The sequence below is a fragment of the Halictus rubicundus genome, chromosome 11, assembly GCF_050948215.1.
Source record: "Halictus rubicundus isolate RS-2024b chromosome 11, iyHalRubi1_principal, whole genome shotgun sequence".
NCBI classification, from domain to species: domain Eukaryota; kingdom Metazoa; phylum Arthropoda; class Insecta; order Hymenoptera; family Halictidae; genus Halictus; species Halictus rubicundus.
In genome coordinates, this window is record NC_135159.1 from 12592017 (window position 1) to 12608400 (window position 16384).

The following is a 16384-nucleotide window of genomic DNA, read 5'->3' on the forward strand; positions in this document are numbered from 1 at the left end:
TGTGTACATATAATTGGTTGGACAATGTTGAGGATGGTGGGTATAAATGGGAATATTTATGTCGATGGTTTTCTGATGCTACAGTATATTTCATTTATCTTTCGTATTTTTGTTTGAGAAAAATACATAGAAAATAGGGGAGAAATGGTTCCCACAACTTTTGCGCATGTATAGTTCATGAAACGTTGGAAGTTTTTGTAAAAATATTGATCGATCTTTGCAATAATTGTGACTTGCCTTCCCCTTTCTATTTTCTGTTATCATTCCGAATTTTATAGTAATTGGGCGCATACAAAATTTATAGCGCATGATGCTATGTAAATAATCTAGCCACCCAGCAGCTACCTTTGTAATAATTAAGTCCTAACAATGGCTCCATAGACAGTAAACCGGCACATAATCAACAAATAATTCAAGAAATAATAAATAAGGACATTTTATGAATATACAACTGTTTTACCATCTGTACTTCACGGCTGCCAACTTAGGGAAGTGCAACAATGTTGGAACGTCGAATCCCCTCCACAAGGCTCGGACATCGATGTTAATAGTTCAAAACTGTTGTAATTATTAAATGTATGACAAATGCACACGTGTTTTTAACAATATATAAACCACATCTATTTATTCACATCGATAAATAACATTATTAATACGTTCACAAGTCCATCTTAAGAGAGAGGAAATAAAGCGGGTTCTGTTCCATACTAGAGAAATCCCGGGCGTGAGCACTCTCATTACCTCTCTGATTAAACTATAAATCTACAAAAAGCATCCCTCCGATTCCAATAACACCCTAAACCAACAACAGAGAGGAAATGAGAGTGCTCACGCTCGGGGTTTTAGTGTCCCCACTTTCTGCATCATCTTTTCAGCCTGGAACAGAACCTGCATCATCTTTTTAGCCTGGACCAGAACCTGCATCATCTTTTTAGCCTATATTAGAACATGCATCAGCTTTTAGGCTGGATCAGAGTCTACATAGAAGACCCTCTTTTAACATAGAAGTAGCATCCACTCTGGCATTATTTGGAATCCGCTGCTAATGATGCCGGTAAGATGATGCAGGTTCTGGTCCAGGCTAAAAATTAGACTAGGTAGCAGCATTATACCGGGGACACTAAAATCCCGGCCGTGAGCACTCTCATTTCCTCACTGCCCACAATTTCCTCTCGGCGCAAACCAAAATCAATACTCCCAAATCCCAAAAAAATCTCCCCGGCAACAAAACAGCAAATCCTACGTTACCAACATTGGATAATCAACTTACCCGCTCAAACTCATCCGAGAATCGGCGCCAGGTGTCGCCATGGTTCAAGATGACGGTGAAATCCATTCAAAACCAAAAATGGCAGAAAGAGGCTCCCCTTAACCTGGACACCCCGATTACTGTGAAAAACACTGGGTCTACAAAAGGGACCAGGGGTGTTTTTATGGACCGTAGGTATCCAAGTAATGAGGTTTTTTAATTGGAAATGGGTGGATAGATAAGCAAGCCCCCTGGTGGTGGTTTTTAGAGAGGGGTTGGCACAGCATGCGTTGCCCATGGCATTTAGGTTCCCAGCAAACCAGTCGGATGCTGTTGCTCGAGCAGCTCGGATGTGGTCGGAAGGCGATTGAACTATCCACGGTTGCACGTTCTCTGCTTTCTCCCCGCGATGTCACGCTCTCGGACGTTCGAGCGTTGTCGTTGAGAAACGGACGTACCCGGGTTGTACCAGCCCTCAATCCGCATGATCCCGCGTCTCGTCTTCAGTACGTGAAAACACGGTCGGGTCTACCGGGCGCCAGGTTCTCGAAGAGGCGGAGAGACCTCGTGATAACTGAACGTCCAGAGAGGGACGTCCAGGGTGTGCGTCGCCACGAAGACGTCGCGTACCCGGTCCCGGCTTCTCAGCAGCTGGATGTGAGAGACCGGGTTTACCCGCGGCGCGAGTGCAGTGCGTGGAGGCTGCGGCCAGGACTCGGCGAATTTACCCGTGTGAATCAGCAAGGTGTCGACGGGATGTCACGCTGACGGGATTCACGGTGAGTTCACCGGGAATATTCGTTGTCTCTTGTCCTGTCTCCTCTCTCGCGCCTTCGTGCCTGTTCTTCTCGTCCTTTTAGGCTCCTTTTCCTAGCCTCTCCTTTCCGTTTCTGGAATTTTAGCGGCGCTACCAGAACCGATACCCGTCCGACCGCTTCCTCCCCTCGCTCCGCCATCCTTGCAATTCCTCTTCGCAGATATATAGATTTTGAGGTTTTGTTTACGATCAAACACCGATACTGCTGACTTTGAAAATACTTCCGCCGCTTTCAGCGACCTGAAAAATGATCCTCGGTCGTGTCTCGACCGGTATCTAGGCCAGGGGATGGGGAGAAGGATTTTTTGTGGATATTGCTAGCTGTGGGTTATTGTTTCGAGGATTTGTTTGTAGTCGGACAACGAGACTGGGGCCTTTGAAAATATTTTGCTGCTTCGAGGAATAGTTTGGTCTAGACTGGTATCCGGTCATAGGATGTGCTGAAAAAATTTTTCTGGATATTGCTAGGCGGTGGTTAGCGTTTTAGAGATTTGTTTGCGGTGGGACAGCGGGGGATATGAAAATTAGGAATCTAAATATTTACTTCTGGAACAGATTTCTAGGCGATGGACTGCGGAGGAGAATTTTTGTGGATACTAGTCAGTGGAGATTGTAATTTTCAGATATCTAGCAGGTTTTAATTAGAGATAACACTGCTGTGGAGCTCGGTTATCAGTTGGATTATTTTTAGAATGGTTTATTGGTGTGACTAGGCTAAGAAGCTGCTTTGCCACGAGATAACAGGGTCTTTTGGGTATTGGTCTTTCAGGGGATTTTGGGTATTGGGTGAAGGTTTGGTACTGTTTTGGGGTTATGGGAAGATTGTAATAGTGTCCGGGTTAGGTTTAGAGGGAAACTAGGAGTTATGACTACGTAGGGGGTGTTTGTGAGGATTTATTTATTGTTTTAGGCCAACCGTGTCTCCCCAATCTTTGTATTTCGTATACGTTGTGTGTTTCGTAGTTATTTTGTTAGGAACATATGGCGGACACATTCTACACTCGTTTGTTACATTCACTTTGTAAAATATACGCTTGCACACGTTGCTAAGTTGCACTTCAGTAAATGACAACAAATATGGCCGCGGTATACCCGAAACTGTGACCACGTGATTGTTCCACTGCAGATTTAGCACACCCAGGGACAAAGATAAAATCTATTTAATGTTAAAATTTAATGTAAATATTTAACAATTATATTTAATGATACAATTTATTCTCGGACGATGACGACGAAATGAATGTATAAATAATTCTAAATAATTAATCATTTTTATAAAATAATGCGGTCCGTTTCGGACCGTTTCGCAGTGAAACAAATTGTTTATCTCCGTCAATTTGGCAGCGAAAAAACGGTCTTACGGATCATTGTGTATGCTATCCATTTAGCCAGCTTTTTATGGGAACCGGACGAGTGAAGTCGCATTCTTATCGCGGATTCATCGCGCTGGAATACTGCGGTCGCATCAACACATGCTACGCGTGGGTTTTTGTCTATCTATCATGCTGTTACGCATATTTCTTTCCAACTAGTCTCGGATTACATTCCCCGTGCCAATAATTAAAATTTTAAAAACATTTTCTCTGCCGATCGTTAACACTAGGTTTACGGTGCGCTAAAAGCGACTATTTCGCATTACTTTACAACAATAACAAGAACTGTATATACCCAAAGAAATAAATTTGTTAAACAATTTCTCACGCATGCGTCCATAGAATCTGAATAATTTAAAATTACAGATATTAGAACCCGTCATTGTGACAAATAATTTCTCACGTATGCCCCCTTAGAATCCGAATAATTTTAAATTAAAAATATTAGAACCCGTCATTTTGACAAAGTTAGTTTTAACAACCCTGGTCAAGAGACTGTTTAAAAAGATAGATAAATCTATGCAGTCGTGAAAATTTATAGTAATTTTATAATGAAACGTTTACTTGTTTTTATGCAGCCATGGTCCCGAAAATGGCACTTACGGATATTTTGCAAGATCTGTGCAATAAAACTCTTTTATTGCGTGCTGAAATTGTGATTTAATTTTGAGAAAGGGTTGGAGGGGTTCGATCCAGTTTTGGGTGAGAATGGAGGCGCTCCGTCCATTGTTTAGCGAAGGGTATGCCGCAGTGGGGCCACTTGTGAGGGGTCGAAGGAAGAAGAAGGTCACTTTATATTCGGTTCGGCGAAGGTATGGCAGTTGAAATGAAGGCATCGAGTGAGTTAGACCCGACGGACCGGCCTGGTCGGCCTACATACCCGGGGCGGAGCGTGTGTTTACCAATTTCTGTTCGCGGGTTTACCTCCGCGGGACTTTTTTCATTACGGAAAGTGTGTCGCCGCTGAAAAACTGCTCACGCACCGACTGCAGAACTTTTCGAGGGCCCGGGACCGCCCCCGGTCCTGCTCTCCATGGTAATTTCATTCCGGTAATTAATTCGACAGACCGGCGATGGGCAAACTGTTTTTGCGACCCGCTCGAAATCGAGAATCCGGTGGCCTGAGACGGTAGCTGCGACCCTTGAGCTCCCTAATTCGTTCTGAAATTGTTAACTCGTCCATTCGCGACTTCCTACATATTTATTCTCAATTTATTATATTTAAAAATTGTCACCCGTACGCGGTGTACTTTGAGAATTTTTTTTCGGAAAACTGACCGTCATATTTTTTCGAAATTTTCTACAATTGTTTATGCGTATCTGAACTCCATTCGTGAATTTTCATTCGTTGTTATCGTTAACGTTGTTGCAGTTGTGCATTATTATACCGTTTTGCATCTTCTCCGCGTCTGCTCTGTGTAACAATCAGAGTTTTCGAGATAACTATTTATAAAAATTCATGAATATAGTCTGAACATACGTAGGTACGTCTGCAAAGTTTCATGAAGATACGTTGTGTAATTTGTTAGAAAAAAATTCTCAAAGTGCGCCCTCAAGAAATGGGAACACCCTCTTAAGGGTTGAAAATACCCCTTTAATTGAGTTCTCGTTTCCACGAGGTTTTCTGTGCGTCTTAAAGTAGTCGTTGCCCTGAATGTTTAGGGATTTTGTAAAATTGTTGTCAAAATTTTCTGTAAGTACATTCAAACAGTATTTATTTTAATAATACATTCTAATATTCTCAATAGATTTAACTGGCTCTGCGCGGGAAATTCAAATGTTCACAAAATCCTAGAAAATGCAGTTTCATAATAAATTTTTCGTTTAAAAAAATTGATAATAAACTTTCCCTGTGTTAAAATATACTAAGTTGTTAATACTATCAGTGTATCGGATTGTTCTCCATTTTTGGCGCGAATTACAAACTGCGAAGCGATTTTTTAGGGAATCTAGTTGCAATATCCGAAAAAGCGAGTTGTTGACAGAACACGTGTGAACCTCGATTTTCATAGCAATTAGACTCGGCTCTCGTTATTCGATTTCCCGTCGGCTCAGACGCGAACGAGACGGTTTCGCCGAGGGGCAGCAATTTTTTTCGAGCATTTTACCGAAACAACAATTTTTCCTGCAACAATTTGCCCGCAGCGGTGGAAACGGTATCGCGCAAAACGAAACTGCGGCAGGCAGCAAGTATGCGAGTGTGGGTGTGTGTGCGCGCGCGCGCACGCCGCAGGAAGTCAGTCTTTTTCTTTCCGGTCGGATTCTCCTCAATTTTCTTGCCGGAGACGAAGAGATTGCTCCTACGAAATTTAATTGCGTGTCCCCATTTTTTGGCCCACACCCAAACGAGAAAAACGAAAATCACGGAGTCCATCTTTGAACCGAGTGATTTTAGAAAATATTTCTTTATTTCTTTCCATCGCAAAAACACATGCAATTTTCAATATATTATTATTCAATCGTGTTCTATTGGTCGATAGTCGTTTGGAAACGTTTTAGAAATTTTTGTGGTATTTTTCAATTCCGTGGATTATTTTCAAAATTATGTTTTTGGACCGGACTAAAATCCTTTAATAAAATGACGCGATTAAAAGAATTTTAATCGGTGCCAGAGTAATTTGAAACTTTTTAACCGGTCCGAAGAATTTAACCTTTTTTTTTTAATTAGCCTAATGACTTCTTTTTTAACCAGCACGCAAGCACAAAAATTAGAGTGGCACCGATAAAATCGCTATGAACGGTGGCTCTGTTCCAGAGGCAGAATTGCGAAACGGAAAAGTGAAGTTTCGTTTCGATGTTTCGCAACAACAATCTCCTGCCACGATTTGTTAGATCGTTTAGCGGGCTTGTACTAACAGCGCGAAACCGGCCGTGCTAAACAATGTTTCCTCGCTTTGGAACAACGAAAGTGTAATGCTCCCGAAGGAGCCGCGAATTCTAAAAATAAGGGTGCAACGGCGCACGAAACGTTTTTATAACGTTGCATTCAGTGACGACAGAGGCCGTGTCCGTTCGTCGACCTATTGGCACGGTCGTTGCATTTTTGCAACCCTGTGAATGCACTTCAGTCTCTTTCGATATTTTCGTTTTTTTTTCACTACTAATTCAACGAGTTATTCCAACCAATTTTGCATTGCATCTGTTCTAGAGACCAGCACTAATTCGTGCATCTTGAATTTGCAATTGTTTATAAAAAACTGAAAATTAGTCAAGGGGGTGCATCGCGATATGAGCTCAGAAAAGGGGTAGGTTCAACAATTTTTTGCTGAGGTACTTGTTATGTAGCACAGTGGAATTTTGTTGGGGTTTGTTAAGCAACATTTGAACCGCATTTACAAATATTTTTGTTCTCCAAAATTCCAAAATGGCGGAGTTATGCAACATTGTCCGGCGCCGTGTCTGCCTCAACTCTGTAACACAAATGGAGAAAGTCGCCGATCTTTGAACGTTTATAACATCCTGTAAAAAAATGTTACAGAAACGAGCCTTGTCTCATTTAAAATGGCACAGCCTGTTCTTTCACACCCCTAAATCTCCCTTTTTCCGAAGCACCCGTTCCCATCGCAAAACCGATGCAAATCCGAAGTTACCCTTTTCGTAATTTCTCAAATTCCGCCGATCCCACGGACTGCAAAAATTTTTCTCGATAATCCGATCAAAGTGATCTTACCAGAGGGTAGTTTCCCCTTCGCGACGACCTCTTTAAACTCGCTCTGCGATTTTTCTTGAGGGAGATAATGAACTCTGAATATTCATAGAAATTCAATAACCGAGATAATTGCCGATGTTTGAACGCGAGGCTCGCAATTATGGCAAGTTTGATAGCTGGTTGGGGCCACTGGGAGGAATGCTCGATGTCGTTGGGGGGGTGATCGTCCTCGGCAGACAGAGGAGAGTTAAAGGGGGACATTAGTGAATGAACTGTGGAAAAATGGCTTGGGCGCGCGAGCTGCCGTTCGCTCGCGTGCCGTTTCGTCGCTTTGTCGGGCAAGGAACGTCGAACAAAGAGGAACAGAGTCGAACAGAGCGGAACAGAGAGGAACAGGGAATCGATAGGAGAGGGCACAACGCACGTTGTTTGCCCGCGGGTTCGTGACGGGGGACGATCGCGAAGGCGATCACGCGATCGTTTCGATCCCCCGACACAAGCCCGAGAGGAACAACACCGGGCGAATTATTTCATTCGGATGGAATCCCTGTCGAATTACTAAACAATTTATTTCCCCCCCCCCCCCCGTGTCTCGTTGTCGGAACGAAAAAGTATTTACCTGGGGAATGTCTTTTGTTTCGGCCGGAATGGCCTCGGGCCTTTGGAAAGTTCGCTCGAAGTGTCTTGCTGGCTTGCATATTTAATATAGGGAATTTTGTTTGAGATGAGACGTTTTGGCCGATTCCTTTGAAACATTCACTAGAAGCGTTCCGTCGGCTTGCATTGCCAATACAGGGAATTTTATATCAGGCAGGCGGGGCTGAATCTTTGAAAAATTTACCAGCTGTCGCTCATTCGCTTGAACGTTCAACATAGGGAATTTTGTTCGAGATAGAATGGGCTGAAGCTCTGAATAATTCACTAGATGTGTGTCCCGTCGGTTTGTATTTTCAATATAGGGAATTTTACTCGGATAGAGCGGGTTGAATCTTTGAAAAATTCACTAGAAGCGCCTTACCGGTTTTGATTTTTAATATAGGGAATTTTTGCGAATCGACTGAATGTTTGAAAAATTCACTAGATGTGGCCCGTAGGTTTGTATTTTCAATATAGGGAATTTTACTCGAGATAGAGCGGGTTGAATCTTTGAAAAATTCACTAGAAGCGCCTTACCAGTTTGAATTTTTAGTATAGGGAATTTTGTGAATCGACAGAATTTCTAATAATTCACTAGAATTGTCCCGTGGGTTTGTACTTTCAATATAGGGAATTTTATTCGAGATGAGTTCAACCGAATCACTGAAAAAAGACACTAAATGCGTTTTATTTAAAATCCGCCTTTTTTTTTCTTGATTCGATAGAATTCATAATGAGTGTCGTAAGCAAGGAACCTTGGGGGTAATTAGCGCTCAGCTCCTTGGAGCGATTAAAAGCGAAGGATCGCTGTTCGAATCGCGGAGCTATTATTCGGTTTTAGACATACTTAGGTATAGATCCGTTATAGCATGACCGAGGTTGCCTCATTTTTTGCTGGCAATTAAAATGAGTCAGCTGCAACACGCAATGCTAGACGTGATTAGTTATTGATATTCGCCGCGCGATAGCCGCCCCTCCACATTTCACACTAAACAGAATGTCGGTCTAGGGAATTCCCCGCAACCATATTCGCGTCACCACGCTTCACAACCGAAAGTAATAAAAGTATAATTTTTCCAACCGGTACTCGCTTCAGACTTTAAACTGTTTAAAAAAGCACAATTTCGAATTTATTGAATTTCTTTATCACACTGTACTATGTTAATATTAACAAATAAAATTTTTTACTTGAGACTAAAAAAAGTGCAATCTCGAATCTTTTTGCCGCATTGTGATGCGTTATGGGTGTTTCGCAAGAGACACTGGTTGTGAATATTGATGACGGTGCTTCTTGTGTCTAGTATTAAACGTTAAAAAAATATCGAGGAAGCGGAAACTCCGGCGGGAAGCACGGGGAATATTTATCATAGTGCCGGCGGTACCTGTATCAACAAGCAAAACGAAAGGAGCAGGAAGCGGTCTTATAGAATCCGGTTACTGTTAGACGATCAGATGCCGTCGGAAGTTCCATTACAATATTTAAACAAATAGTATTTCTCCGCGAGCGCCGGGATATCGACAGGCTTCTTGCTCAACAACACGCGCGCTGCGTATTTGATCAATTGCAATACTCCAGGCTTCGCGGAGAACGGAGAATAAAAGAATGCGCAGGAAATTCGTTCATGATTCGAGTTTTATTATTTTCGTCGAACCGTATGAGTTCGGTTCGACTGTACAGCAAGCTAGATTCGGTGTAACTAACTCGAGGACTTCGAAAAATAGAAACAAAGAGAAGTATGCAATTTTGGCTTGAGAACACATATTTTGGGAACACACTTTTAAACGAAATTTCAAAACTATTTTCTGTTTTATAGACTCCACATAGCAAAAAGAAGTCTTTCGGTACCTGAAATTTTGCGTTTGCTCTTTGATTTGGCCCCTGGGGGCACTTTTGGCCCCGCCCACGGTTACAAAAATTCTCAACCTGACCATACACTTTTCCCCAGTGAAAAGCGACAGCAAATAATTTTGTACTCCCTCGAATCTCGCGATTGCTCTTTGATTTGGCCCCTGGGGGCATTTGGTGGCCCCGCCCACGGTTACAAAAATTCTCAAAAGTCTTCTCAAACTCGCCAAACAGTTTTCCCCGGCGAAAAGCGACAGCAAACAATTTTGTACTCCCTTGAATCTCGCGATTGCTCTCTGATTTGGCCCCTGGGGGCACTTTTGGCCCCGCCCACGGTTACAAAAATTCTCAAAAGTCTTCTCAAACTCGCCAAACAGTTTTCCCCGGCGAAAAGCGACAGCAAACAATTTTGTACTCCCTCGAATCTCGCGATTGCTCTTTGATTTGGCCCCAGGGGGCATTTGGTGGCCCCGCCCACGGTTACAAAAATTCTGAAAAGTCTTCTCAAACTCACCAAACAGTTTTCCCCGGCGAAAAGCAACAGCAAACAATTTTGTACTCCTTCGAATCTCGCGATTGCTCTCTGATTTGGCCCCTGGGGGCATTTGGTGGCCCCGCCCACGGTTACAAAAATTCTCGAAAATCTTCTAATCGATCACTATACCTCGCCAAACAGTTTTTCTCGACAAAAAGCAACAGAAAACAATTTTGTACTGCTTCGAATCTCGCGATTGCTCTTTGATTTGGCCCCGGGGCGGATTTAATGGCCCCGCCCCTCGGCTGGACCGGCTAGGAGATAATGGGCGGTGGGTTATGGTCGAAGAATAAGTCCGAGCGAAAAACAGCCGATGTTCTCGACGGCATCAATCACTATTACGCCATTATGGTTGATTTTCTGAGTCATCCGTTTCTCGGGCGACGGGTTGCAACGAACTCTCCGCGGCGGCGGGTCGTTAAGTATTTACCCGAGCCGTCCGGTCGCGGGCCGGCATGCATATTCCATCCGCGGATGACGCCAGAGGTCGGCTAACATCCTCGAGACGACCTTGGCGGTCGTTGCCGGGGAGAAGCTAGAAACGGGGACGATCGTAAGGTGAAAGCTCGGCCTTCTTGTCTTACGTGGAGGCGAAGTTGAGCGAACGATAATGACGATGACGTTCAGGGACGTCGCTCTTATCTCTCTCTCTCTCTCTCTCATTTTTTCGCGATGGTTGCTCGTCACGCGGTTCCGGTCCCGGGACCCCGCCTCTATGAGAAAGAGAGATCGTTAAACCCTCGATCGGATGGACCGAAGAAAACGCGGTAACGATCGGGCTCGGGATTTCGAGAAAGTGCATCCGGACTAATGAGGCTGCATCAAGAAGGTCGTAGAAACGTGTGTCCCTGTTAATGAGTGCGGCTCGGCGCCGAGGAGCTATCGCCCCGGCACGGATTAGCGAAAAGGGCATGCCCCGGTTTAGTGCGAGTCTCTAATGAGGCTGTATCGGAAGGGTAGAAAGTTTTGTTAATGAGTTCTCCCTGGCAAATATCGATTTTCGACGAGCTGCGGACGCTGATTAACGCGGACTGTACACCCCGGTTTAGTGCAACGAGGTTAGATAATTATAGGTGTTCGAAGATAGGTGGTTCTACGTCATAGATGGTTCACACGATAACGAATCGCGTCGACAATATCGGTTATGGTGGGATCGCTGATCAGTGTGAACGGTATAGATACCTCGGTTTAGTGCAAGTGTAATAAAGTTAGAAGGTGTGTAGCATCGGCAGGTAGAAAGTTTTGTGAGTCATGCGAATATTGGATTTTTACGAGGTGCAGTACAGTCGCTGATTAGGGGGATATTCGTCGGACTGGTGTATGCAAAGACCGTAAGCATGGTCATAAAGATCGCTGGAATGATAATGAGAATGCTAATGGAGAGATGCTAATGGAGATAGAGTAAACGCACGTTAAAACTAGACATTGACTGTTTTATTTCGATATCAACCGGATCTGCCTGCTATTTTTTATTTGCTAAAATTCAGTTTAACATTTTTAATTATCAACAAACCGCTATGAAAATATGACCATTCAAATACAGCCGTTTCAGTGACAAAAATGAGCCCAAACACGCCACAAATCGGACACCATCGATCCCCCAAAATTCTCCTCGGTTTAATGCAAAGTTTCTCATCGCTAAAGCGGTCGCCTTCGATGCTGTCCGATTCCCGTCGTGTTTGGAGTCGTTCTCGTCAGGAAAACGTCCCGATTCGATCAACAGATCCATTGAAGATCAGTTTACGGTAAGATCGAAGATCAATGTCCCTAGGTTATCACGTAATTTCAAGATCACTGCCAACAGAGCAGTCTGTGAGCAATCAGGCAGTCTCTCATTCGCTATCGTATTTATGAAACAGTGGAGCACTGTACCTTTCTGAGATGACCGAGTCATTTTATAACTAGACACAGAAAAGTACTGTCAAGCAATGACAAGACTTTGTCTGCTGTGAATGCACAGCAATCATATAAAATTATAATCGTCCACAATATCACTATGAAAATATGATAGTTCAAACACAGCCCTCTGGACGAGAAAAATGAGCCCAAGCACGTCACAAATCGGACACCATCGATCCCCCAAAATTCTCCTCGGTTTAATGCAAAGTTTCTCATCGCTAAAGCGGTCGCCGTCGATGCTGTCCGATTGCCGTCGTGTTTGGGCTCATTCTCACGGGGAAAACGTGGGGAATCGATGAATAGATCGAGAATCATTGAACTCACAGTCCGATCTAAGATCAATGTCTCTGCTAGGCTGTCACTTCAAGATCATTGCCAACCGAGTCTCGCGGCGAGGTGACGCCGACCATAGACACCCGGACGTAACAGAGACGTTCCCCGAGGGTCAAGAATTCTCTCGGAGAGCCTTTCTCCTGGCGCGTTCGCAGTCGCGTCAGGAAAGTGTGCTAAAGTCTCGGAGCCGTGAAAACGGGGAAAGTCCGCGGCTCTCGAGGCACTTTCTTCGTCTGGTCCCGGGGACTCGGGCACATACGCCTACCTACGGTGGGTGCATATACGCGCGGTCACGCATCGGTCGAAAGTAAAATCTGGGTGTCAGTGGGTCGCGGGAGACGTTGCACAATCCTTGCATCATCGGCGGCGCGTCGGTTGTTATCTCGGGATCGTGATCGCGGGCTCGTTATCTCCGCGAGAAAGAGAGGAGGATGGCACACACGTGAAAGTGGTCGGGGCGCCATGGGAACCTCGTCGATCCCAAGGATCCAGCTACCGGGTGGATCTAATTGAACTGATCGAGATATACATACGCGAAACACCGAGCGACAACGACGCGGCGAATCGGCAGCGGCAATTACTCGCCGTGCTACCGAAGTTGTGGGATCGATTGTTACGTAGCAATGCTGTTGGCTCGAGGACCTGCGCCGCGATACCATCGCGCTTTCATCATTGTTGCGCGCTAATAGAGGAAGTGCTGCGATTTTTTCTTTAATGAGATTCAGAGCAGGCGCGTTAATTTTTGGCGAGAATGTTCAACAGCGTTTTGATGCCGTTTCCTTGTGGAAAGCGATTTTATAGCGAGATAGACGCGGCGTCGATAGTTGGTGTTTCTACGGGCTGTTTTCGCAAACGACCTTGGGGAAATGGAACAATAAAAGGGTTTCCTGATAAAATTGTTATTGGGTACTGTTTTTGGCCACCTGGTGACTGTTTATGTCCCAAAAAATCATCAGATTTTTGTCACAACATGTCCAGACTTTAGCGAAACACTGCGACCGAGGGGTATTCGAATCAAAATTGTTATTGGACGTTGTTCTTGGCCACCTGGTGACTGTTTATGTCCCAAAAAATCATCAGATTCGTCACTCGAACATAGGGGATGTATCCCTCGGTTTCAAGTGCGTCACCCTGGACCGACCGAGTTCCCGAAGGGTTGAGGGTGCAAACACAAGCGGTGAGTTCCGGCGTATCTACCCGGTCGAAACGGTCGGTAAACGTGGAAGGCATGTACACGGCGAGTTTCTGAGAGTAGAACGCAAATGTGGCGACCGCATCAGAGCTAATGGCGGTGGGCTAGCCATCCCGCAGACCCAGCGGACATTTGCGAAGGCTCGTGGAGTCAAGTGGAGGCGGCAAGCAGCGATCGGGCCGGGTGTTTGACTCTGGACAGCCACCCTGGTCCCTTGTCTACATCCGGCTGTTCCCTCACAGCTGTATCGCCAATTTATTGCAAGAGACAAAGCGCGTTCACAGGGTAAGAGGTAGGAGGTGAGCGACCGGTCAAAGAGCCACTCCAGCGTTGGGGTACCTAGAAAAGGGAGAGAGAGAGGCGGGGGGCGAGATAGAGGGAGAGAGACGGAGAGTGAGAGAGAGAGAGAGAGAGAGAGAGAGAGAGAGAAGGAGAGCCTGGGCGCAATCAATAAGGCCGGAAAAGAAAATAGAATGCCCCGTCGTTGCGAATCGTCGTCTATAGTAATATTCGCCCGTGACGCGTGACACGGAACATTAAATTCCGGATGACGCGGATCGATTTGTTCATTATCCGCGTCTCGCTTATCGCTGGCTAGACGGGCATTTTTAAACTGATGACGTATGTTCCCCGCGCGGCTAGCCGGCAAACATAAATCCGAACACCGCCGGCAAGACGGTCCTGCTCTCGCAGCGGGTCTCGGGCTTCTTCTCGGGCCTCTGTGTACCCCCGGCAAACATCATTTGTCCGATTTTACACCGCGCTGCGGCTCCCCGACGTCTCGGCGTTCGCGTCTCCTTTGGTTTTTAATGTTCCGAGGCGCCTTGTTTGTCTAACAAATCGCATCGGGGTTATTTCGAGGTTAGGTCTAGTACTTGTTAAATTTCAATTTATTACTTTTTTTGGACCTAGCGCATCAAGTAGCCCTTTAAATCCGTCATCGATTCCTAGCAATAATTTTTTTTTCGGACCTCCAGGTTGAGAGGTGGAGGGGGTCGAAGTTGGAATTTTGCGAAATCTTTCCAGGACTGTAACTTTTCACCGGATAACGGTATCGATCCGCGATCAGGGCCAAAAAACGTGAAAAAAATTAGACTTTCTAACGATGTACAATTTGTTATAACTCTCTCATTTTTTAAACCATTTTTTTACGTTTTGGTTGTTTTCTGGGGTGAAAAAACCTCAGTGCGCGCGCTGGTTCTCCAAAAAGCAGCGTTCCAATTTTAACCGAAAACTCATCATCGGTGCTCTATTTTATGCTCCTTCGAATGCCACAAGTCCCATCTGGGTCAGACAATTCGTTCTCGAATTACAGTGAAGAACATGCAGAAGTTAAGGGGTATTTCATCCCAACAAGAAATAGTGGGTCGTAGAACATGACTACGCGGCTACTGTGAATTCTACGCGACAGTTAACGTTAACAGCTCACGGGAAATCTAATAATAATAATATTCCAGCCCGGTCCCGTACAAGTTAGAGCCTCGGGGCGCACGAACTCCCGAGCCCCAGACCAGATGTCCTCGACGGACGGACAGCGACGCGCACGCAATTTCTCGGTAGTTGTCGTCTATCTTTTATCTTCCTCCGGCGTACACGGCAATTACACCCGCCATTGCCACCGCGTTCACTCGTTCAGCGGGCCTGAATATTAATGTCCGACGCGACGCCTCGACGCTGACTTGGGACGACAGCGGCTGGAGAGACGGGACGACGCACATCTGGCGCGATCGCGCTAATTGCAAACGGAACCCCTCCCGCAACGGAACGAAACGCGATATCTCCAGCGACACACTGGTTCCCCATGGGAGTCACATTAACGGGCCGACCCGAATTCTATTATTGCGACGCTATTGTTGCCGGGCCTACTGCCTCCTCGAACCCGCGGCAAAAATCAATGCCGGCTCCTGGACAATCGGAGGAGCCGAATCAGTCCGTTCGCGTCAATCCCTGACACAGCATTCGCTGGTACAGTAATGCCTCGATATTTGTGGAAAAATCCCCACTATCACAGGGGGTGCATCATTTACATGAAAACTTTTTGTGGCCAATTTCTCTCAAACTTTGCATATTGCGAGCCCCTTAGGTTCGTCGTCGATCCCTGGAAGGAATTTTTTTTCGGACCCCTAGGCTAAGAGGGGGAGGGTATTGAAGTTGAAGTTATGCGAAATCTGTCCAGGGCTGTATCTTCTGATCAAGGAATGCTATCAGTCTGAAACCAGGGCCAAAAAAACATGGAAAAACCATGCTTTCTAACGCTAAATAGTTTAATATAATTTTCTGAATTTTTAAATTGTTTTCTTACATTTTTCTTGTTTCTTCGAGTAAAAGAACCTTAGTGCGTACACTGGTTTTCCAAAAAGGAGTACCCTGATTTCAACCCAAAACTAGTCATTGGTGTTCTATTTTATGCTGCTTCGAATGACGCAAGTCCCATCTGGGTCAAACATTTCGTCTTCGAGTTACAGTGAAGAGTATGCAGAACTCAAAGGCTCCAGGAGTTTTCTTTCGCTACAGGCCTTTGCTACAGACCGGTGGCAGCAGCAAAGACTTTTTTCCGGACGAATTACGGTCCATATCAAGATCCGCAGACACTTTTCCAACCAGTTGGCCCCCTTAATAATTTTCCACCGCGAAAAAATGGCACCGGCCCGCGCTAATCGATGCGGTCCACGTTGCACCGGCCTTTTGACGCTCGAAAGCGGTTCCAAGCGAAGCTTCTGTCGGAGGACAAATAACCACAATTTCAAGGTTCACGGGGTATACACTGAATACGCGGTGAAAAAAAAAGCAGCTCAAAGACTCCTGTCGGAGTTCTTTGTGCCAGCGCGCGGTGGCCCTGGAAAAAACGAAATGGC

At 45.2% G+C, this 16384-nt stretch overlaps 1 protein-coding gene across 1 annotated transcript in view; it reads left to right on the top strand.

The window, feature by feature from the left end:
* Positions 1 to 1554: 1554 nt before the first annotated feature.
* LOC143359130 (beta-1,4-glucuronyltransferase 1) overlaps positions 1555 to 16384 on the top strand; it is a 53264-nt gene continuing 38434 nt past the window's right edge. The window contains exon 1 of the mRNA XM_076796846.1: positions 1555 to 2028. The gene's annotated coding sequence lies outside the window, so the exon portion shown is untranslated. The remainder of the gene's footprint in view (positions 2029 to 16384) is intronic.